Consider the following 26,597-nt stretch of genomic DNA (forward strand, 5'->3'; position numbering starts at 1 on the left):
AAGAATATGGAATTGTTAGCAGTTCACCTCACATGGTGGTGTACTAAAACAGTCCCTTAATTACATGAGCGGTTGCCCATGACTGCATCAGTGGACAGTTCTGTTATGCAAGGGGTCTATCTGCTTCATACATTTAATTCCTTATAATCTTAGCTTACACCAGTGCAGTCTATGTCTGTCCTAGGCCGATCCATAAGAACCAAGATTTTTCAGGCATTTTTACTTATAGAGAAGATTCTGGCCATATTAGCAAAGGCTTATCTACTTTTCTTAGAGTCACTTAACATAGCGAGCACATGCTACAGAACCCTGGGACTAATAGTGCCAGCTATTACAGTGGCGCTTTATGCCAGATATTGCATGATAGTCTAATAACAAAGTCTCAGAATATAGTTATTTCACAAAAAAAATCTCTGAAGTAATGCTACCAAAAGTATGCAAGATTCATTTTGCATTACACTCCTTTAAAGTGATCATGCTGATTAGGCATTTTACTCTATGCAGTCTTGTGGCCTCTCTCACAACAGTTGCATCTCACTTCAAGTGGAGGGGGGTCACAGTAATGGGCAAAGAGACCATTTTCTGACCAGGATTCCTGCTTGCATGTCATTGTCCTAGAGATGAGGACTGTACTTTGAGTTCCTATTAATTGACTGAACTTTTAGGTTAGCAAATACCTAAACGTTGATCTGCTAATAGCGAAAGCAAAAAACCACGAACGGCCAGTTTAATGCAGAGAAAGAATTCCCTTGGCCGTTATGCGGATTTTGCCCCTTTCCCCAAGGTAGATCGATCTTGGAGTTGGCATATTTAGTTAGGGGGGTGTGGGTGGCACAGCTAGTTAGTTAGTTAGTTAAGTTAGTTAGCTAGTTTAGTTAAAAAAGCATCTTGGAGAACTGTTTCTTAAAATAATTCTTGTTGCTGAATTGCAAGGAATTATTTATAGTATCATAAAACAATGCACTATTTTTTCTGGTATAGCTTATGCCAAATACTGGTGATTATGCCAAGACTACCACACTACACAGAGCGTGCTGTACTCTAGATACATAATGGGATTTAGGAACAGCCTATATAATGAATCTAAATAACTAAGCATGACCAATTCCAATATATAGTCCCCATGCTATACTCTAGATACATAATGGGATCTAGGAGCATCCCATATAATGAATCTAAATAACTAAGCATGGCCAATTCCAATATATAGTCCCTTATGATCTCCAAAAATGGCTGTCTGTATAGTGCCACTTGGATGTCTGCCATACTTTTGCAGACACAACAGGAAAACTTCTATTGTACATGAAGTAATAACATTGAATCACAATAGACAACATGTGATATTGCACAGCTACAGTGCATAAAATTTACCTTTGTAAACGATCATTAAGACCATCCCTTAGGCACAATGGGGATGTGTCCAACTGAAAAAAAATGCAAACTGAAATTGCCTACTACCACAAATAAAAAAAAAACATTATATTACCCCAAGGCATCGTCCTTCTGTAGAACAGCAGTGTTACTGCAAGCATGTGAGCCTTTCTCAAGTAATGCCAATCATTATACTACCAACACACAGGAAGAGCTCTGGTTAATCAGAATGCCTGCTGAAGTCAATGAACTATTCCACATTAAAAATGTATTAACTGGCATGCCATGCAAACCTTTACTTACCACAAGCTTTTGGGGAGGATATGCTGCATTAGGAATGTTGCAGTTTCCTGTTGGAATCAGTAACTGAAAGAAGAATGGCTGCCTTGAGCATAAAGTCTTTTGGAATTTAATCTGTTGGATGGAAATGTCTTAATTTAGTTAGGTAAGAGGAACTTAATCAAAGCCTTGGCATATATGATTTATCTATTTTAGGTGTATCTGCAACAATTTATGAGGCAGAGCCCCTCTGCTCTGTTTACTAATGGATGCCAACCTTAATCCTAATGCTGCCCCTTCCCTCAAACCTAACTCTACACCTTACCTTCATAAAAACCTTCCCGTAACACTGCCACTATTCAGATGAATTTGAGGCTAGCATTATTGGGGGGGGATTTAAAACTGGGAAAGGAAATAGTTTTCCTTTCTCAAAAATATTTCTTTTGATAGTGTTTGTGTTTGGTATTGTGTATGGTCAAACTTTTTTTGTGAATATTTCAATTTAACATTAAAGTAGTTTGATCATATACAGTAGAACTACATATATAATGAGTGTAGTAGAGACCAAACCATACATTACATGCATAAAACACACATTTATGAACAATTTATATTACATTGCTCTAGATACCACATTGAGCTTCTAGTAGTTCTGAAAAATAGTGATTAAAAGCTTAATCATTTTCATGAAAGCAGCTGAAGATCAATATTTAGTGAGGAGGTATTCATTGAGAGCCTCTTTATTGGTATTAATGGTGTGTTGGTTCTTCACTTCAATGAGTAGGCAATTCCAAATTGCTTTTCCAAGTATAGGAAAGGCTTGTTCTCCAAGTATAGGAAAGGCTTGTTCTCCTATAGCAGTTTTTAAGAGTAGGCATATCAGAGACAGTCATTTTTATTATTTCTGATGGTTTCATTTCTCCAAAGCCTTTGGGTTTCTAATACCATGATGGGAATGGATCACATTCCTAAGTTAGGGTATGATTAAAGTTCATGAAATTAGTATTGTTTCAGTCTTAGTCAAAGTGCTCTTTGCAACATCCAAAATGTGCTCAGAATTCACTCCTCCTGCAATTTGTATGGAGTAACATGTATTGGTAGCATATCTAAATACAATTGCAATTTTTTTTTTATTAGACCCATTGCTCCTGCTACTGTTGGAACTATCTGGCTGTCTTTCTTCCACATTGCTTTAGTTCCTTCCTGCAAATCCTGTTGTTTTATTACTTTGTCTCTCTCTGTATGTAAGACACAGTAATCACTCTGTAAACAATTTCAGTGATCAATGTTACTTTTGTCTTTGTCTTCTTTTCATGGACTACTATATCTTGTTTTCTTGCATATATTTTCTGAACTGTTAGTGATGGGTGATCTCATGTGATACAAACTCCATCATTCTCTATGATACTTTGTGGTTCATGGTTCCAAAGCTTTTCAGTTGCTTCAAAAGTGAAATGTTTGCACAGTTCCCAAGTCAACAGTCTTTCCACATTATTATGCCTTTCAGTAGACAGAACTCTGCCATTACATTGCCTATCACAGCCAGCAACAAGATGTGTGACTGTTTCCAGTTATGTTTTACAGAACCAGCATTTATCTGTTTTTCCCCACATGTTCAATGGACTTTCTTAATCATTGTGTACTTAGCCCACTATCCTGGGCCGACAATATTAACCTTTCATATTTAGGTTTAAATTCAACTCTCCTTAACCATTCGTGCATCAAATCCTGAGAAACATGAGGTTGCTCCAAGAGTTTTCTGTACTTACTACAATATTTATGCATTTTCCACATTTCTTGCCTTGTCATCTTATCCTTCTCCTTATAGTCTTTCTTTTGTTTTTTGGCACATTCATTTGCAGCCTGATGTTTGTCTACTGCTGGTTTGATTTCCATTCCCACTTGTCATTGATATCCTTATGCTAAACTAAATAGTGAAGTCATCTTAGGCTTTGTCTCCTCATGTTTTAAAACATTCATTATGTTTGGATCTAGTGAGGTCAGCAAATACATATGTAGCCCCACAATTGGAGATCTGTACATGTAATAAATTCTGAGGTTGTTCATACCACTTTCAGAACAAAAGACATATAATCATGGTATACACTGATTTTTATATATCATTTGAGAAGAGTGAAGCATATTTCTTGGTTTTTTTTTTGTCCAACTGATTCAATACCTTTGAGGCCATTCAATCACGCACAAAAAAATGTAAGTTAAAACAGGAAGAAGAAATTAACTGCTTTATATCTTAGACTTTGTTCTTAGATGTCAATTTTGTTGTCAATATTAGTTTTAGTCTTCTGAAGTGTTCCTTACTGAGTTCTGTTTACATTTCTTCATGTTGTATTCCAAGTCCTTCATCAGTTCCCAGATATTTATATGCCCCTTCCTGCTCAAGTTTCTTTATATCACACTGCTGTCCCAAATTGATATTTTCTTGATGCATCAGCCTTCCTGCTTTAAATGTTACTTTCACACATTTATCAAGACCAAATAATATTCTTATAACATCTGAGAAAGTTTTAACTTCTTGCAGTTGTACGTTCAACTCTCCGTGTGACGAACTATATAGTTTTAAATCATCCACAAAAGGAAGATGAGAAGTGTTTAAATGTGAATGTTTTCTAAAACCCAATTATATCTTAATCAAGTAAATAACTTAATGGCTTAAATATAAGACAAAGCAGCACTGATGACAAAGAATCATCATGGAATACCTTCTAATGTTTATCCCTGGATAATAATTTGCTCTTTGTCATGATTTAATTGCAAAGTGGTTTGACTCTGTTTCATAGTCACTGCAATATAATTGATCTATGTAGGATCTATCTTGCACATCTGTAGGCACTTCTTTATCCATGAATATGGGATACTGTCAAATGCTTTTTTGTAAACTAACCATGACATACTTAGATTCTTCCCTTTTTACAATTCTCTATTATAACTTTATTTAGCAACAAGTTGTCCTTTGTTCCATATGACATTCTTTTGTTACACTTTTGCTCTATTGCCATGGCTGAATTTTCTTCTAAATTGCAATAAACTTTGTTGGCATCAATTCCGCTATATAGTTTGTACATCATTTGAAGGCAAGTTACTGGTCTACAGATTTTAGGATGGCTAGTAGGTTCAAATTTAAGGAAAAGTCTTGTTTTTCCTGTTGTTAACCAAGTTGGTGTCTGTTCAGGGTGCACATATATATATAGTTCTTACTCAAGCCTAAATTTTCATGTAAAGATGTTAATAATTATAGCCAGAAGTTAGGAACTGCAGCTAGGACTGGAGATTTCAGTTAGGAGCTTTTCTTAACTTTGTTTCAGTCTTTCTGGCTGTTGCTTCATCCCATTTCATATCCTGTACATTTGAAGTTCTTATTCTTCCTTTTACTTCTTCTGTCCATTTAGCATCTTTGTTATGTTCCACAGGATCTTCATAGATATTTCTCCAAAATGCGTCTATTTCTTCTATTTTGATAGTGTTTCAATTCCTTTTGCTTTGTTTTCCAGTTCTCTATAAAACATTTTTGGGTTATCAATAAATTACTTATTTTGTACTTTTTTATATTTATATGCAATATCATCTATGTTTTTTTTTCCTCTGCTGATATTTTTAGTTTATTTGTGATAGTGCATGACAGGTCCTGATCTTTTCTGATACTGCATATTGCTTTTATCATGTCTATCTTTCTGACTGTTTTTGTTGATATGTTCCCTCTTTTGTACTCTTCTAACAGTGACACTTCTTCTCTTAGATGCTTGATAGTTTTCTCTATTCCATATTTCCATGATGGCATTTGATTTCTCCCCTTCCTTTTCCTTACTGCCCTGTGCTTTTGTGGTTAGACTTTATCTGTTATTAATTTAGCTGTGCAATAGTATATCCTGCTTACTTCTGTTATATTGCATGGATTTCTAGGAACAGTTTTAATTACTTTAGACATTTTATCAAACTTTTTTTTTTATTTGACTTTCTGTAGTCTATTTCTTTCATTGATCATAATATGTCTGTCCCTATCTACTAAATCAAGCAACTCTTCTCTTAGATTACTTTCTTGTAAACTGAGGACACATTCTTTGTTCTCCATTTCCTCCGGGCATGCTACAGAAAGTTCCAGAGCATCTTCATGTGCCACATTCTCTTCAGTTTCATCCTGTGTCATCCATTGCTCTTTCATATGGCAACTCAGTGGCCTATCACTCTGCAACACTGACTGCATAACAGTTCCCACAGTTTCCTGCATAACAGTTGCCACAATTTCCTGTTCCTTCTCTTGCTGTGCAACTCCAACTGAACATTTTAATTGTTTCCTATGGAAGACTCCAAAGTATCTTCATATGGCAACTGATCAGATGTTCTCACTCTGCTGGTTTCTCCCTAATTTGGGGTGCATTGCTCTATCCTGCTGTGGTGTTAGAAGAGTTAGATTTTTGGTGGTGTTGTTTTTGCATTCATTAGTTTTGCTTTTTCCTTTGCATAAATATTGCACAATATTAAATCTCTTCTTCTTTCCCATGTCCATATTTCTTCTTCAGATGTCTCCTGCTCCACCTGTTTCTCCTTACTTAAGGGACTAATTGTTCCATCATGCTGTGATATAACTTGTGCTAGACTTTCTGCACTAAATCCTTCACTTCACAGTTATTACATTATTTCAGCTTCTTAACTTCTACTTTATTGTTCTATGTTCATTCTTTGTGATCTTTTTTGTACTGTGAAATTTTCCATATCTGAATGCCTTTGCCTGTATTTCTCTTTGAATATGTTTGTGGCTGTTTTTGTATTGATTAATTTAACTTTCTACTTTGCATAAATATTGCACTGTATCAGATCTGTCATTCTTTCCTATGTCTATACTTCTTTTTTATACCTTTCAAAAATGTCTAGATTTTGTTTTGTATATTTTTTTCAGTTTCTCAGTCGCATCTTTTGTCCAATTGTCCCAAGGTTTCTTGGTCTATATAATGTTTTTCATGAATCTGTTATATTAATGAACACAACAATACATAATCTCCTTGTTATCCTCAATAGTCCACATTATCATCTTTATGGCTCTTTTTTGACCTGTCAGTCTTTGTGATTTTTGTGGACTGCTACTTCCTTCTACAAAAGGGGGTTGTCATCCCCCTGAGCCTGACCTAGCCCCATTGTAGGAATGTTTCTCTGTCTTGGGGATTCTACACTATTTGTTTTATTGTTTAAATCCTTTTATTCATGATATATGCTATATAAAATACAGTCTGCATATCAGTGTCATCTAAGACAGTAGTATTGCTGAAAATGAATTCATCCTCAAGTCTTGGTAAATGCCTTCATACCCTATTTTTCACAAAATCTCACCAAGGCGATACTGACATACAGGCTTTATTTTATGTAGCATATATCAGAGACAGAAAAGGGTTAAAAAATAAAAAAGACAGCTGGGTGTACAAGACCTAGGATAAAAAAAGTGCCCAGTCCTGGTAGGCACTCTGGTACCAGGACTGGAAAAAATGACAGTGCAGAATCCTTAAGACATAAAAATATTCCTACAATGGGGCTAGGCCAGGCCCAGGGGGAGGATTGTCCCCCTTTTTTAGAAGGAAGTAACAGTCCACAAAAATCACAAAAACTGATATACCAAAGAAGAGCCATAAGGACAACAGAGTGGACTATTGAGGATAAGAAGGAAATTATGTATTGTTACTAAAAGCCCAAAATTTCCAGAAAAAAGATATACAAAAAGATTAAGAGAGAAATTAGAGGAAAGAAAAATACTCCCACAAGAAAACCTATCAAAAGCCTCAAATAAAAATTTGTGTTTATAAGTACAACAGATCAATGAAAAACACTATATAGACAAAGAAACTTTGCACTGTTTGGAAAAAGAAGTAACTGAGGAAGTGTGAACATATAAAGAGCAAAATTTAGAGAAGTTTGAAGTGTATAAAAAGAAATATGGACATGGGAAAGAAAAAGAGATTTAATATGGTGGACTATTTATGCAAAGGAGACAGCAAAACTAATCAAACAAAAAGAGCAGGACCAAAAATATTTGAAGAGAAATATTTGCAAAGGCATCCAGACATGGAAATATTACAATACAAAAAATAAGAAAATAAAGAGAAAAGAGGATTAGTAAAGGAGAAGTTAAAGAAATAGAAACTGAAGTTATGATTTACCCACGAAGTGAAGGATTTAGTGTAGAAAATCTAACTCAGAAAACATCACAGCAGGATAGAGCAGTGGATTTCCAAAATTAAGGTGAAACAGGTGGAGTGGGAAACATCTTCTCAGTTGCCAGATGAAGATACTTTGGAGTCTTCCATAGGAAAGCAGTTTAAACATCCAGCTGGAGTTGCACAGTAAGGGGAGGAAAAGGAAACTGTGGCAAACCTGAAGCAGCCAATGTTGTGGGGTGATAGGCCAGTGAGTTCCAATATGAAAGAGCAATGGATGACACAGGATGAAATTGAAGAGAATGTGGCACAGGAAGATGATCTGGAACTCTCTATGGAATGTCCACAGGAAATCGAGAACAAAGAATATACACTCAGTTGAGAGGAAAATGACATACCAGAAGAGTTGCTTGATTAAATAGAGTTGGACAGACATATTAAGATCAGTGAAAGAAACAGATTACAGAAAGTCAATAAAAGCCCAAAAGTTAGAAGTCTGATAAAACAAATGAACAAAGTAATTAGGAATGTCCGGAGAGATTCATGTGATATAACAGAAATAAATAGGATATATTACTGTGTAGCTAAATTAATAACAGATAGTCTTACTACAAAAACACAGGGTAGTAAGGGAAAAGCAATGGAGAAATCGAATGCCATCATGGAAGCATCAAACAGAGAAAACTATTAAGCAATTAAGATGGGTGGCCACGGTGGTGCAGTGGTTAGCATTGCTGCCTCACAGCAAGAGGTTCCCTGGTTCGATCCTTGGCTGGAGTGTCTTTTGTGCGGAGTCTGCATGTCCTCCCTGTGGTCGCATGGGTTTCCTCCAGGTGCTCCAGTTTCTCCCATATCCCAAAGACATGCTGCAGGTGGATTGAACACTCTAAATTGGCCCTAGGTGTGCGTGTGTGCCTTCTGTGGAAGGTTGGGCACCAGGCAGGCAACTTGACACTGTAAAACTCTACTGCCAATCATGAACAGACAACAGGGGCGGCCCGTGCTATTGGACTGCCGGACTGCAGCCCCCTCAGCTGTAAAATAAAGAAATAAAGAAAATAAAAGAAAAGGAGTAAAAGAAAAAGAAAAGATAAAAAAATTAAAAAATTGTGGACTTTCGCGCATGCACACTAGTCCGGACTGCTGCTGAGGCAGTCAGGAGCATGTGCAGACTGTCTCAGCAGGAGTCCGGACTGGGAAACATGAAGAACAGAGCTCCCAGAAGTCTATGCAGTTTTAAACTGCATAGACTGTTGCTGGAAACAGATCCGACCCAGAGTGCAACGTCGACAGGCTGGAGTCTCATCGGGGATCTCGAGGTGGATGTGCTCCAGGAGTCTCGTCAGGGATCTCGCGTGGATGTGCTCCAACGCACCAGTCCAGCTATATGAATTGTGGACAGCTATGAAGGGAACTACTATGGAAGGTAAGAGGGACAAAGGGTAAGGGTGTGTGTGTATGTGTGTGTGTGTGTGTGTATGTGTGTGTGTGTGCGTGTGTGTGTGTGTGTGTATATGTGATTTCAGTTTTTCTATGCCTCAAAGCTCGATAAAATAAAATGTTCTCCTTCCAGTTGGCGGCATTATTACATTGTCCAACAACACTTGTGTCAGCTCCTTAAACAGTTGTGTTGGTCTTATTAGTTGTTGCAGGTGAAAAATATAATGGACACTCCTTTATTAAACGAGTTTATTTCCCAAGTAACTTGAGGATGGGAGTGGAATTGAGAAGAACACTAAGTAACATGAGGTGTATACAGAAGAGAATATGGTAAAACTCCTCACTGGGGTCCACTTTTAAGATGGTTACTCTGTCAGGGCTAACACATTCCAATCTTAGTGTTTAATGAAAGGACAGGGAGATGACAATGTGAAGCACAGAGCTCACACTACAAAATGGTTGCAGGTGTTTCCCTGCGTCTTGTTTGTGCATACTTGTTAGAGGAGTTAAAACAACATGAAGCTATGATAATAAAATGATGATTTCTGACTAAACAGGGTGGGGGGGGGTGTAAATGCCCCAGTTGTTATATACTGGTGGCTAGAACAAACACATGGTGGTGTGGTAGGGAATACCTCAGGCTTGAACCATGTACCTTGTATGCAGGTGTTAAGGACCTGAATTCCCTACCCACCACTATTTGTAAAAAAATAATTCAGATTTTTGCCTCATATTTGATTTGATCTGTTCCTCATAATATATGTGGTTTCTAAATGCTGCAATAGTTGATATTTGATGGTGCAGTGGTAGCATTGTTGCCTCATAGCTGCAGGTTCTCAGGTTTGATTCTTGGCTGGGGTGCCTTCTGTGTGGGGTCTGCATCTTCTCCCTATGTTTGTGTCCTCACATGTTACAAAGACATGTCTGCATTATTTCTTCCTGGGCCTCTGCTGAAAATATTTTTTTTTGCTCCAAGTCAGACTGTCCTAATTAACAAATGTTAAATAAAATTGACAGGCATTTGAATTTCAGACTTCAGGTTTCTGAATGTTTAATTCCTTACATATATGATGGTGCAGTGGTAGCATTGTTGCCTCACAGCTATAGCTTTTCTGGTTTGATTCTTGGCTGGGTTACCTTCTGTGTGGAGTCTGCATCTCATCCCTGTGTTTGTGTGGATTTGCTCTGGTGTCCTGCCATCTTACAAAGACATGTGTCTGCAGTATTTCTCCCTGGGTCTCTGCTGAAAATTGTTTTTCTTCCATCAGAAGTAAAATTGACAGGCATTTGAATTTCAGACTTCATATTTTTCAGAAAATACATAGTAACACAACCTTTTATTCTAGCAATTTTCTAAGTTTATAAGATGAATATTTGAAATTTGTCCTTATTTTGGGACTGTATTACCCCATTATTGGCTTTGTCCTGGTTTTTTGTGCTAAGGTTGACAGCTCTGGCAAGAACTGAATTCACTGAATATGTTTGAGGGCTGTATTCCCTCATTACTGGGTTTGTCCAGGTGTTTTGTGCTAAGAGGTTGACAGCTATGGTGAGAACTGAATTCATTAAATGATAGCCATTTAAGTTTCAGTCTTCCGCTCTTTCACAAAGCGTCTGATTTGGCATAGTGTTATGTTGCTCTGACTGTTTTGCACAGGGACCTTTGCAGTAAAATGTATGGTGGTAACAGCATTTTTTTTTCACAAAGCAGGTTATTTGGCATAGTGGTATGCTGTTCTGACTGTTTTGCACAGGGACATTTGTAGTAAAATGTATGGTGGTAACACAGCATTTTTCTTTCACAAAGCAACTGATTTGGCATAGTGGTATGTTGCTCTGACTCCTTTGCACAGGGACCTTGGCAGTAAAATTTATGGTGGTAACACAGCATTTTATTCTAGCAACTTTCCAAGATTATACAAGCAATGTTTAATGTGTCCCTGGTTTTTGGGCTTTTGACCCCCCCACCCAATAAATTTGGCTTTTTCCAGATTTCTTGTGTTGCGAAATTGAGATGCAGTTGAGTATTGAATAGATTTTACAAGGAGCTGAGAGCTGCAGGGGAAGAGAAGTTTAGTGCTGCTTATGGTAAGTCAGCTTGCATTGTTAATAGCACAACAGGTTGTATACTTGCTTTTGATGCAGAAGGTTGTTGGTTCTACTCCCACAAGGGGTGAATGCTGCCATACTGAAAAAGTTAAGATACTATCTATGAGCCTGTTTATCGGTTTGCTATCCATTTCCTATTGCAATATTACTAGCTTATCATTTTTAATGTAATATAGGCAATTTATTCCTCAGGGGCATCAGACACTTTATTTTTCGATGAAACCATGAAACATAAAGGTGTTTGCTAGCAGCAACCTCTTGCAACCTCTTCATTAATTACAGATTTATTTAATGTGGAATTATTTAGATGACTTTTTTACTTCTTCAGAGATTGTGCATATTTACTGATAATGGTGGACTGTAGAATTGTGCATATTTACTGATAATGGTGGACTGTAGAATTGTGCATATTTACTGGTAATGGTGGACTGTAGAAGTTTGAGTAGACTTTTATGATGGAAATGTTCTGAACTGGGCAGTTTTGTCATTATGTGTGCATGCATTTTGTTTTATTGTTTTCTGTAAAGATGTTCTGAATTGGGCAGTTCTGCAACTGGTAAAATGTATTTTCTTTGAATGTGGGTTTCAATGCTGTTTCAATGAATGTGAGTTTCAAGGGCAGAGAAGTTTTAACGTTAAGTTTGCTTAGCAGATGTCTTAGTGTTTGTGCTGTAAAATGCAAAATAAAACTTTCAAATGAAGACCAAATCATCATAGAAGTAAATCAGTATGCACATTAGTGTTTATGGTAAATGGAGTGAAATAGCCAAGTAATGGATCATTGGAATGGCTGCTGGGAGAGGCTCCATTTGACCATGATTTTGTGAGGGGGAAGGGCGTCAAACTTAAAGACAGCCCCAGCTGAACTATACCTCCCAACTGTCCAGATTTTCAAAGAATGAATAGATTTTTGCTTCTTATTTTTGGTTTGTTCCTCATAAAATTTGTGGTTTTCTGGCAAATCATTTAGGAATTAAATCACTAAATAATGACACACTGAGATTCAGACTTCATAACCTTCAGAAAAATGCATGCTAAAGTAAGACCTGTTGTTCTATCAACTGTCTCAATTTATACAAGAGCAATTTTTAGTACTGTTTATATGTTCCCCCAATATATTTGGCCTTGTCCAGATTTATTGCATTAACAGGTTGAGAGATACATGCAAATAAATTGCTTTATAGAATTAGGCATAGCCAAACCTCTCAACTGTCCCTGATTTTGGCTTAAAATGTTGCTCTTCCCCCTAATAATCCCTCCGCAAAATAGCTATTTTGGAAGAAAACATGGAGGGTTTACAATTAAGAAATAACTGTTATAATCAGAGTTATAGATTACTTTTATTTCAGAAATGCATGTAGATTTTTTTTATTTTGTCAGCTACTCAAGTTAGCAGTACTAATATTAAAGTGTCCCTTCTTTGACAGGTTCCCAGCTGTATTGTGTGGCTATTTTATAATTTTACATCACATTTTTGGTCCATTTTTCAAAAAATTGGGTTTTTTTGGCAAAATTGTGTTTTTTTTTTTGGCAAATTAGTGACAAAGCATTAAAGACTGAAGTTAGAAAATAATGACAGACATCTGAGTTTCAGATTTCATACCATTCAGAAAATTCATACTAATGCAAGACCAATTCTATTATCTTTCTAAGTTTATAAGAACAATATTTAAAAATTGTCCTTATTTTTGGGCCTTTGTCCCACTTATTTGTATGGCTTTGTCTAGATTTCTTGTTCTGAGGTTGAGAGGTATGATAAATGTGTCAGGGCCATCACAGTCAGCCAGAGACATTTCAAATTGTGACATACATCTTGCACCCAACTCCCCCATGTAGTGATCTGGATGTGTTGAAGAAAGGCAAGGAGTAGTTATGCAGTGTAAATGTGCAGAGTATCCCTCCCCATCCAAGGTAGACACAAGTACTAGAGTGGCTTTTCATCTGTCCTTGATTTTTGCAGAATGGTCTGGTTTCTGTCATATTTTTTGTACTGTTGATTTATGCTTATTACTCAAAGTGCCTGTTGCTCTGAGTTTAAGTAGCAATACTTTAATGACCATCAGGTAAGCTTGGCTGAGATTGTAAGATGCAAGTAAGCTTTAATAAGCATACTGTTAAAGAATTGCCAACATTGAAAGCCTTTCTGTTGTTGCCATGTAGAGAATACTTAACTAGATAATGTATAAGCCTTGGGTATTGAAATGCATATGACAATATTTGTAATAAAGGACAGATTACATTATTTTAAGAAGCTCATAACACTTGGAGACTTCCTGTCATCTCTGCAGGCTTTACCCGTAAACTAAACAAAATGCCAATTGTGTGGCCCATAACCTGTACAGTAATCCTTTTAAGCAATGTATCTTGAGTTTATTTCTTGTTAGCTTTTCATTTTTTACTTTGATCATGTTTTCCCGATGAAACAAGTAGATAGTTGTCGGGCAGCAGGTGTTTTTTTGGATAAGAAACATTTTTACAAGTGGGGGCATCAGACATTTCTACTTTCAGCATGTTATTTGGTACTTTAATAAAGCTGAATATAAATTATAATTAGAACTGCAGTGCAAGAAGTGGTTTGAGATGAGTGCTACTTGATTGTGACTGGCATTCCATTGATGTATTTAAAAAGTAATTTATTTTTTCATGCCTCACAACCTTTTTGTTTCCATCTAGATAATAAGTAAGCTGTCATGCAGCCAATGCACTGAAATATTTTTATTCTTCTACACTTCATTTTGTCTTGATTGGACTCTCATAATGATGGTTTGGCACCCAGGGCAGTGTATTTAGTTAGTTTGTGTGGTTTTGAGCATAGCTCCTCCCCTTTCTAGGTGGCCACACCCCCTCCCATTGACCCCACCCATTCAGCTGTTTCCTGCAGCCCCCCTTTGATTTGATGTCACCAGCCACCACTGACGGACAAGGTGATCCAAAGCCAAAAGAAGAAGAAGAAGATAAATCAATTAAGACAAGAAGTGTCACTGTTAGAAGAGTATAGAAGAGGGAGCAGATCAAGAAAAATACTCAGAAAGATAGACGTGACAAAAGCAACACATAGTATCAGAACAGATCAGGATCTTTCATACACTATTGCAAATAATAAACTAAAAATAACAGTGCAGACAGAAAAACTTAGCAGATGCGTAGATAAATATAAAGGAAAAGTACAAAATAAGCAATTTATTGATGACCCAAACATTTTTTTATAGAGAATAGGTAAACAAGGCAAAAGGGATCAAAAGACCACCAAAAAAAGAAGAAATAGATACATTTTGGGGAAATATCTATGAAGAGCCTGTGGAACATAACAAAGATGCTAAATGGATAGAATAAGTTAAAGAAGGAATAACAAGATCAAATGTACAGGTTATGAAATGGGATAAAGTAATGGGCAGAGAGATTGAAACAAAGTTAAGAAAAGCTCCTAATTGGAAAACCCCAGGCCCATTTGCAGTACCTAACTTCTGGTTAAAAGTATTAACATCTTTATATAAAGATTTATCCATAAGTAAGAACTTTTTATATGCACGCCCCAAACAGACACCAACCTGGCTAACAACAGCAAAAACAATGCTCCTACTTAAGAATGAACCTGCAAGCTATGCTAAAAACTATAGACCAATAACTTGCCTTCCGACGACATATAACTTATACACTAGAATTGATGCAGACAGAGTTTATAGTCATTTGGAAGAAAACTCAATCATGCAATAGAACAAAAGGGTAATAAAAGAAAGTCATATGGAACAAAGGATCATTTGATATTAAATAAATTCATAATGGAGAACTGTAAAAAGGGCAATAATCTAAGCATGGCATGGATAGACTACAAAAATGCATTTGACAGTATCCCCACATTCATGGATAAAAGAGTGCTTAAAAATGTATAAGATACACCCTAAACTGATAAATTATCTCACAGTGACCACGAAGCAGTGGCAAACCACTCTGAGTTAGGCCATGATAAAGGACCAGTTATTATTCCAGGGATAAAAATTCAAAAGGGGGATATTCCAGGGTGACTCTCTGTCACCGCTGCTCTTTTGTTTTTCCCTTATCCCATTAAGCTGTTTATTTAACAGATTAGGTCATGGCTATAGTTTGACTCCCAGAAAACAACAAAGTGTAAAGACTTCTCATTTTCTTTCTGTAGTTGATTTAAACTATATAGCTCATCAGATGAGGAATTGAAAGCACAGCTGCAAGTAATCAAATCTATTCCAGATGATATAAGAATGTCATTTGGTCTTGATAAGTGTGCAAAAGTAATCTTTAAAGCAGGAAAGCTGCAGTACCAAGAAAATATCAGTTTGGGACAGGAATGTGATATAAAAGAACTTGAGCAAGAGGGAGTGTATACATATTTGGGACGTGATGAAGGATCAACAATAAAACATGAACAAATGTGAATAAAACTTAGTTAGGAATATTGTAGAAGAGTTAAATTAATCCTGAAAACAGCATTGACATCTAAGAACAAATTCCAAGCTATAAACCGATATGCTCTACCTGTCCTAACTTACAGTTTTGGAGTGATTGACTGGCCTCAAAAGGTGTTGTATAGTTTGGACAGGAAAGCAAGAAGGATGCTTCATACTCATGAAATTATTTATAAAAATCAGTGCATACCAAGACTATATATATTGCTTGTTCTGAAGGCGGTATTGGCCTGCTCGAAATTGATTACATGTACAAATCTGCAGTCGTGGGACTGCATATATGTCTGCTGACCTCACAAGACCCAAACATAGTGAAAGTCTGGAAACATGAGGATAACAAGAATAAGATGACTTTCCTGCTTAGTTTAGCAGAAGCATATCGGCATCAAGCGGGAATGGAAATCTAACCAAAAGTAGATAAAAATCAGGTAGCAACTGAATGTGCCAGGAAACAAAAGAAAGAATATAAAGTGAAGGATCAGATGAGAAGGTAAGAAATGTAGAAAATGCATAAATATAGTTGCAAGTAAAGGAAACTCTTGGAACAATCTCATGCTGAGCAGGATTGAATGCAGAAATGGTTAAGGAGAGGTGAATTTAAACTAAAAAATGAAAGGATAATATTGACAGCCCAAGAGAGCAGACTATGTGCACATTGGTTTACAGAGTCCATTGAACTTGTGGTATAAACAGATAAATGTAAGTTTTGTAAAACAGAATTGGAAGCAGTTGCACATCTTGTTGCTGGGTGTAATATACTAATGGCAGAAGGAATGTATACTGAAAGGCATAATGATGTTGCAAGACAGTTGCATTGGGGATTACGCAAACATTATCATTTTGAAGTAGCTGAAAAGCACTGGAAACATGAACCACAAAGCATCACAGAAAATGCTAAAGTTTATATTACATAGGATCATCCATTACCAACAATTCAAAAAAGCAGATGCAAAAAAATCAGATATAGTAGTCAAATGCAGCATTGATTATTGAAATCACTACTCCCAGTGACTACAGTGTCTTATGTACAGAGAGGCACAAAGTCATAAAGTGTCAGGATATGCAGGCAGAAATGAGGGCAATGTGAAAGAAAGATACCCAGACAGTGCCAGTAGTAGTAGGATCTTATAAAAAAGAATTTACAATCATACTTAGATATGTTACTGATACATGTGACCTTGTACGAATTGCAGAAGGGGTCATTACTGGGCACATCCTCAGCTCTGATGAAGTCCTATTTTACAGAGGACAAAAGCACTTAATTTTTATCACAATAAAGCTGTTTTTTGTGGGCAGCTCTGAAGTCTTTACTCTCTTTTTTGGTTTTCTCTAGTTTGTGGTGTTTTATTCAAATACCAACTACTGAAAGGAATCTCATGTAACCAGAATGTTGTATATCGACTCTGAGACAATAATACATTTTGCCTTGTAATGAATGTAGATACATTCTGCACTAACCAGAAGCTGATATAACTGTCACATTGAGGTAGAGTGCTTCCCATCACTGATTGCATTTTCTTTAGCACATATATCCTTCTCGCTAAGCTGCTTAAACGTATCTACTGCCATATTAGTGCTTCTTTTCCATATAGTTTTACAGGTCTCACACCATTATCTATATTCCTACTAAATATTTCAGTCCCCATGCTGAGACTTCATATCATCATTAACCTTTCCCATTTCTTGCCAATTAGCAAACAGTGCCATACTATGTCAAAAGTGAAATTATGTGCTTTCACCTCATTAGTAAGTCATACTATTTTAAATGTTGAATGTTGTTGCACAGAAATGTTTTCACAACACATCTGGGCATGATTCTCACACCTGCAGTTAATATTCACTAGACACTTATTATTTTATTTATTTTCACCGTAATTTTATACTTTTAATCTGTTCAGAATTTCACAGAATATCCAGATTTTTGTCTCAGATGTTTGGTCAGTTCATCATAAAATTTGTGGTTTTCTATCAACTCATTAAGGGTTGAAGTGACTAAATAATGACAAAAAAATTGGTTTTCCAACTTCGTATTTGGACAAAATGTCTGTTAATACAACACCTGTTGTTCAATCAATTTTCTGAGTTTATAAGAACTATACTTAAAAATTTGCCCTGGTTTTTGGCCTTTGTCCATCCATTACTTATTGCTTTATTGAGAATTATTGTACTAAAAGGTTGATATACATAGTGTTTTATATATATTATAATTTCTTGTTTTGTATTTCCAGGCCATTTGTAAAAAAAAAAAAAACTTTCACCTCACTTACATATCTATTCATCAAATGAATAAATAAAATAAAATAAGTCAACACAGTATTTTTTAGAACAAATAATTTATTTACCATTCCAGTTGCTTCTGCTTTTGTGCATACATGATATGTGGTTTAAAAAAAACTCTTTTGTTGGATTGCCTTTTTTTGTTGTTAATCTTTATTTATTCTTTAACCATGAGGTATAACTCATTACCAAAAGTTGCATCTTAGGTAGTACCATTTATACTTAACTTCTCCTGTGTTTCAATTTCTATTTTCTGTTAAAAATAATAAATAATTGATATAATCAACAGTTTAACAACAATAACAGCAACCCCTCAGTTTAACTTAGCTCCTCCTCACCATTACCTTTGCCCTTGGTCTGCTCCTTTCAACTCCTGTTCTCCTCCCTTTATGTTTTGTTTAATGTCCCCTCACCGTTATCCTTATCTTTCTTCCTTCTACTGAATCCTATTCTCTCCTTTATATACTAACAGCCTCCTCCCTTTCAATAGGAAATATCCATGCATTCCATTTTTGCCATGTATTCTATAACCTTTACTCTCTTTATACTCAGTTCACTTTGTTTCCTTTCCTCCTTTGCAATTTGGTCCATCGCCTCACTTCTTCCCTTGTTGGTGCTGACTGTTTCGCCTGATTCTTTGATCTATTCTGTGACCCTGTTCCAACATCATAGCAGAAAAAGTTGTTTTGCTATCAACTAAGACCTCCCTTCCCCCCAAAATTAGACCATATACAGTTGAATGCATTGTGACCATTTATTGCAAAAAAAAAAAAAAAACAACACATGGATTCATTCAAAGAAATGCTTGTAAAATTCACTTACCAAACTGAACCATATTTTATTTACACCAAAATAAACTCTTTACTGAAGTTCATCAAACTAACAGTTATGTAATGATTTACATTCTACTACCAAAACTGCAAGCTATGTGTTTACATCAGATGATCTGTTATCAATAAAAACTGGTTGGAGTACCCCATCTGTGCAATCCAGCTCATTCTACCAACTGGCTGCACCAATAGTCATGCTGTCACATGACAGACCCCCCCCCCCTTTTTGAAATGTAAAAATGTCTCTGTGATTTGGAAAAGTAAGGGAGGGTGGACCCCAGAAGGGGGAGCACTCACCTACTAGCATGTTCTGCATGCTTGCCCCCCTTTTCTAAATACAAAATCAAAATGAACTCTGTTGTTAAAATTACAGAAAGTTAATTGTTTTAAACCCATTCTAAACAGAAAGGCTAATTGTAGACTGAAGAAGTCCTTAACTATCTTTTTCAAATGAATGCCACCGGTATAATAAAAATTAGGATTTTTTTTTCAAATTGCAGTAATAAATTACAAAAAAGCCTATATGATCAAATGCTCTGGATAATCTGTGCTTCAAAAATCTGTGATTACGGTGAAAAGCCACAGGTTTATGTGCACCATGCTAAATTAAGCTTGGTATTATGGAAGACAAGCCTATATATATATCTCTGAATTTGAATTTTTGGGCTAAAATGGTTAAGTCAGCCAAGAATTTTCTAAGGAGGATATACTTCAGTATGCAACAAAGGTCAATGCCTCCCAAATGAATCATTAGTGCATCAAGTGCTCTATGAATGATAGCTAGCTTCTCAATGTCTGGAAATAACTCCAGCCAAGATAAACCTGGATACACCAGCCATACCACTGAGCAATGGTTGGGATTGAGAGCAAAGATGAAGTTGTTATTCTGATGGATACTCTGGAGGCAGCTCTGTAAATGAACGAATTGCTTATGATCAACAACTGGCATGGACCTAAAATGAATCATATGAATATTGTTATCTAATGTAACTACGGTAAGCATTTGATTTCCATATTCCTACTTCTTTCATCAGTTTAGCAGATTCCTTCTCCTTGGCTAAATCAAACATTCTCCCTATCCTGAAGGAGAGTGAACTATAGCCTCAATAAGCAATGCCTTGGCAAACTAATGCCTTTTTTGTACATTGTATTAGCATCAGGGAGGGGACATTGGCTGACCATTTAGATGCCTAAATACTAGTTTCTGGAGCAAAACTTTGCCTAAACATTCTTTGCAGCCATTATCCAGTGGACAGGGCAGGTTGTTAAAGGTTTTTCTTTACATAAGTGAGTCTTATGGCCAATGCACGACTGATCCATTTTAGATTTTCATAGCCATTCTAAAACCTCCTTATTTGTTATTATCACATAAGCCCATAATAAAGACGTTATTGTTTCCCTGATCCTGAAAGCCTTACCATATAACCAGGTGAATAATGTGGGCCAAGTCACGAGTGAATTGAAATTCTTAACTGACACCACTACACCTTTTATTATCACTGACAGTAATTCTGAACCTAAAGGATTCCTTGAATCTCTGTGCTTAGCATTCATGTGCCTCCAGCCCTTCCATAATGTGTTGACAAGGCAATGATGCATCAAATATGGCAAATTCAGAAATTTGGCCAACCAGTTTAAAGCAGTAATTTGTATGTGAAATACCCTAGGGGAGTCTTACAAGGTACACCTATGTAAAATATAACAAACCACAATATCCAGAGCCCAGTGGCTGTATTTTGGCAGAAGATTTAGGTTTATACCAGGTACATGTTTAACAGAAAATGTTAGGTTAATTTATTAGCCGAGCAGTACTAGCAACCTGAGTAGAGACTCATACATAAAAGACCAAAACTTCCCTAAGAATAAATGCATACATACTAAAAATGTATTAAAAAACTTCCATGATAGTTAGTTTTGGTCTTTTATGCATGTGTGTGTGTGTGTGTGTGTGTGTGTGTGTGTGTGTGTGTGTGTGTGTGTGTGTATATACGTACATCCATATATATATATATATATATATATATATATATATATATATATATATATATATATATATATAGGTCTACCTGAATTAACCGAAACTGCAAAAGACCGACAACGACAAACCCGACACGAAATGAACAAAAGTGAAAAAACCCAAATTTTAAAATAACCGACAGTGCACAATCCCGACAATGGAAAACAAAGCCCCGCAACTGTCTAAATGATTAGGACTGAAAGTAGCACCACAACCGTATGAGTAGATCACAACAATTAACAGCAGAACAGGTGTAAATGGGTACTTAAACAAAGCATCAGTAGTAATGCATCAGATTGCTAATAGGGACTCCCCACGCTACCATTATCATACTATGCACCCAAGACAATATAGCTAATCAGGAAACTGTAGGAGAGCTAGGACAGTTATACACAACAGTAAAATCTCAAAAGGGAAACAACATGTTAGTAATAGATTCGTACCTCTACCACCTTGAAAAAACATGCCACAACAAAAGGTACTGGGCATGCAAGTATAAAACCCCTGATGTTTGTAGAGGCAGGGCTGTTACCATAATAACCCCAGATGGCGATGTACTTGTAAAGTCTGTAGTGCACAACCATGCTGTGGATCCTGGTGAGCTGCAGAGATATGTGGTGTGTAGCGATCTAAAGAGTAGAGCTTACTTAAGCAGGGACACATCATGTTTAATAGTGGAGGATGCACTGGTATCAACATCCCTTAATACAAGTCACTCTTTTCCCCATAGACGTGCCTTATTACAGCAAGTGAATCATATCAGACGACTCAAATGTGGTTTATGAAGTAAAGATGACTTGAACCTGTCAACGATAGACTTTACAGCATTTCACTTAAAGTCAGGTACGTTTATTCATAAAACAATGTCAGATCCTGCTACTGACACCACTGTTGTGGTGTTTACTACGGTAGATAACCTGCATGATTTGAGCTGAGCTACTATTTGGCTAATGTATGGTACATTCTTTGCAAAGGGTGTAACCATCCGACAATTATACATTATCCATGCATTAATAAAAACAACTACACATAGCAAGGCTGTACCACTAATGTATGCCTTTATGCCAAAGAAATCATTGAAAGTGTACAACTACTTGTGGCACAATGTACTATATCTCTTTTCAGTTAATGGATTTTCTGTGCAAGTGAAGTGTGTACTTTGTGACTTCGAAGTAGCGGCAATAAAGAGTATCAGATTGAATATCCCTAATGCCCATTCCAAGAGCTGTTTGTTTCACTTTAGCCAGAACGTCCGGTGAAAGGTGCAAGCATTAGGGCTAGCATTGGTCTATAATAATTCACAGGAATTCCAACTAGCTGTTAAATTGCTAATCGCTCTGGCATTTCTAAAGGAAGATGAAGTGCAGGTGATCTTTGATACATTATGAGCTTCTTTTCCCACAGAGGGTAAGGACTTGGTAAAATACTTTTCTGAGTGGTATATTAATGGCAGGAGGAGACAATTTCAAACCAGGACATCTACCACTATGAGATTCCCGCCACTGTTTCCCATTACTATGTGAAATGTAAGTGAACTTAATGAATTGAATCTGCTGTGGACCCAAAACACAGTGGAGGCGTGGCATAGGAGACTTAAATGTCTCCTAGGAGATAGAGGGACAAACTTGCGGTATTTGCTACTAACTTTAGTGAGGGAGCAAGACTGGGTAGACGAACTTAGAATTCGTATGTCCACAAGCCATGTACAATCTCCAAAAAAGAGGAAACTAATTACCAGACATGTGCAGTTTAAGACTGTATTAGAAGGTAGAGACCAATACACAGCTGTGGAGTTTGTGACAGCCATTGCGAGGCTTCTAAAACTATGAACCATTTTGTGTGTAGAACGTATTACTTTCAGCTAGTTTTGCTGAGTTTCATTTGACTTTGTGTTTGATTACACTAATATACCGTAACAGGAATGTAACAGGAGTGTTACTATCATTCATTTGACTTTGTGTTTAATTGGACTAATATAATGTAACGGGAGTGTCACTATCACTGGTGTGTACAGTGGAATCCACTGGGATGTGTCGATCATTACATTGTCGGTGATTTCGGTGTCGGGATTCTCACTTTTTGTTGTTATGGTTTGTCGGTGTTTTCGTGTCAGTTATATCATTGTCATTCTTTTGCACTGTCGGTTAATTCAGGTAGACCCATATAGGTATATATATATATATATATATATATATATATATATATATATATATATATATATATATATAGATAGATATCTATATGTGTGTTTTATAACTTATTTATCTTGAACTTGCATTGAGACTTGGTTTTATTGATTATAATATATTTTTTGTTTTAGGGGAGTTTAAAAAAAGTCTTGCAGGTTGAAGGCGAAGGAAATTAATTGTGTGATGATTTGTTAAGGTATTAATTGGGTTAGGGTTATATATGGGGTATTTCCTGTTTCTTTCTGTATCTTGATAAAGTCTCTACACTGACAAACAAAAGCACTTGCATTTACTGTGTTGCAATAAAGAAGTTTGGACTCTGACATCAAGGATTTTCCTTATTTTGGAGTAACTGTATACCTATTAATCTGTTTATTCCTGCTGGCTCCTGGTTTCAGTCAGGTTTAATAAGATCTTAACTACTTCGTGATTATCTGAATGCAAAATAATTTTCTTGTCCCTAAACTGGTCCTGCCAGAACAAAACTGCCACATAGATAGGAAGAATTTTGAAAATACAATATCTTTTAATACTGAGTCAGACCAAGACAGTGGCCATTCAACTGCAAATCAATTCCTCCGAAATAACTACCCATGCCAATGCTAGCTGCAGCATCTGTCAAAAGCTGGAGGAAATCTGAGGAAAACTGATTGGAATGCCACAGGGTGATCCTGTTGAACTGGCTCAGGAAGGTTTTCCACTTGTGTAAATCATCTTTTTGGTATTCGCAACCAGTGCTGTGTTTTCCGATACCCTTTTAATAAGTTAGCCAAGGATCTCATAAACATTCTAACAGCTGAGATGGCTCTGCAAGCAAAATTAAGTAATCCCATGAGCAACAAGATCAGACTTAACCTGGCATTGGAGCTTGACCAGGTTACAGTGATGGCTACCTTTAGACTCTGGCAGTCTGAATATTTTTTTAACAACATCAATTTCTAGATCAAGGAATAAAGTCGAGAGACTGAGGGTCTCCATCTTCTCCTTGGTCAGTGGTACACCCAGGTGATTACATAGCTTATGAAAGGTGTCCATGCTCCCTCTGGCACCTTGCTCTCCCTCTCAAAGTATGAGAAGTTCATTGAAATAATTGATTGCAGCTTGGCTCCCTGACTTTGGTTGCCAAATCCACAGAAGGGCTGAACTGAAAGACTGGAAGGTAGAACAGGTGGGGGAACACCCTGTAGGGATGGCCCTGTCAAGATACAGTTGCACATGAAGCAATAAACCTAGCCTTGGCCAGTCTTTTTTTTGAAAAGCTGATAAAACATTGAGCCTACCTAGCCAAGGCTCGATGATGGCTGCAGCATCATCAAGAGTGAGACATTTAACCTTGGGGTCATTCTTCAAGATAAAATCATTGATTGACAAATGTATTGGAGATTCGAGATGATGAATTAAGCAGCATTCAACCTCTCTTTTCTTGGACACTAATCCTGTTGGGGAGGTCATGAATTGAACCCAGGGTGCTGAACTAAATGGACCAATCATCCTACCATCCTGTACTTCTTTCCTAAACATGTTTTCAGCTACATTTTCTTTCCCAAAGCTAGATTTAAAATTTGTGGCTGTCATGATTTTGAAAGGTGTTTGGATTTCAAAGGAAAACTGTGAAAACCCTTGACCTAGCAACAATGCTGACTTACGGTCATGGTAAAGCTCAAGTTCTTGGGCAAGTTCACCCACTCTAATGGGTGAATGTGTTACCTTGTTCAGCTTTTCCCTTGAAGGAAGAAGAACCTCTATGGGCCCAAAAGTATGTTCTGATGCTACAAACTGAATCCTGGGTTATTGTGGCATGGTCTGTCAAGCACAGCACTTCACCCTAATTTGTTATGTCGCTGAACAGGACTTGTTGACTGCCTTTCATTTTCTGAATATTTGATTGTAAGTCAGCCATGTTATTCCCACTGTGTACATGATGAGCTTCTCTAATAGTTAGATATGAGATCAGTGGTAAGGCAAGTTGAGACTCATTTTTATTAGAAACACCATGAAAATTATAAAACCTGCTGACCATAAATCCCATCTTCATTAGACCTGCATTTTGCTAGACAATTTCTCTAATGCCACTAAACTTGCCTGCCTTTTCAGCTTCCATCAGTCTATGGATCCCATTGGCACCCAACAAATCAAATACATTTATGTACTCATCCTTATGCATTTTGTCCTTAATAAGTTTGTGAATATGAGATATTATGTGAGACACCATGTCTAAAGAAAGGTTCCTTCACATTGTGTAATGATGGCATTGGTGACAACATGAGCGAAATCATGACTTGGACCTCTGTCCTTCTGTTTGAACCTTCCCCTCCTTGTTCCTGTTGTCCTGTTGTCCTGAACTGAATGGGACAGACAAACATGCCTGTATGATACTGGACTTTCTCCCTAGCATTGGGACTCCTAAAGAGCCAAAAACTTAGTCAAATAGCCTTCCCTGATCTATATTTTCACGTGTCTGATTCAATAACTCTCCTACCTCTCTATTCTCTTTGGTAGGGGAATATTCATTACCTGGTTCTTCTATGATATGTGTTGTTAAGCCTCAGGTTGCATTTTCTGGTCCAAGTGATATCTCAGCACCCTTTTGTGTTCTGTGCCTGATCTTCTTTGTGGAGTTTTCAGCTGAAGAAGAAGAAGAAGACTCTAATCATGCAGCAACTCACCCTCTTTTTGCCCTTTCTGGCTACTCTCTGACTCTAATTCTTGACATGAGTTTTTCACCCCTGAAGTTAATTTCTAGTCCATCTAGATTTCAGCAAACGCAAGGTTATAGTACCTGTGAAAAGAAGATAATCAGCATCACATCTATCAAATCATTAAACTTGCATAATTGGGAGACCTGTGTATGTTGACGCTAATATTTTGTAAGAACAAAATGTCTCTCTCCAGTATAATTCTACCAGAAGTGGTGATGATCCTCACCAATCACTTTGAACATTCACTGTATTACCCTGGGGTTGAAATCTTTACCTCAAAATCGAATACATCTGAATGAGAGCAAAAAAAAACCTTAAGCTTCTTTTCTTTCAGAATGTATGTTAACCCACACTCTCTTACTCCATTCAAGCCTCCATCTAAAATACATGCATTCTAGGAAATATCATCCCAACTCCCCATCAACAGAATGTGAACTCTTATTGCTCCCACTGTGTAGCAATGGACAAAATGTTGAACGATTATTATTTCTAACAACTTCACCTATAAGGCTTACAGGATGGTCACTGTAAGTTATACATACTTAACAAAAAACACTTTTTTAAAACTTGTTACTAATTTAAAACAAAGATTGCACAAAATTATTTGAAGATAAATAGAACAAAACATGGCTATTTACAGATTTCCACAACAAATTCATACATAGAAAACAAAATCATTAAAATTTATCAAGTAAATCACTTAATGTTTATCAAAATCTAAACTGGTAATTAATATTCGAAGTTCTAATTTAGTCAGTTGGCAATTCATTTTTTACAGACATGTTTTGC

This window comes from Protopterus annectens, chromosome 10.part0 (assembly GCF_019279795.1).
Source record: "Protopterus annectens isolate FY-2018-M chromosome 10.part0, PAN1.0, whole genome shotgun sequence".
NCBI lineage: Eukaryota > Metazoa > Chordata > Ceratodontiformes > Protopteridae > Protopterus > Protopterus annectens.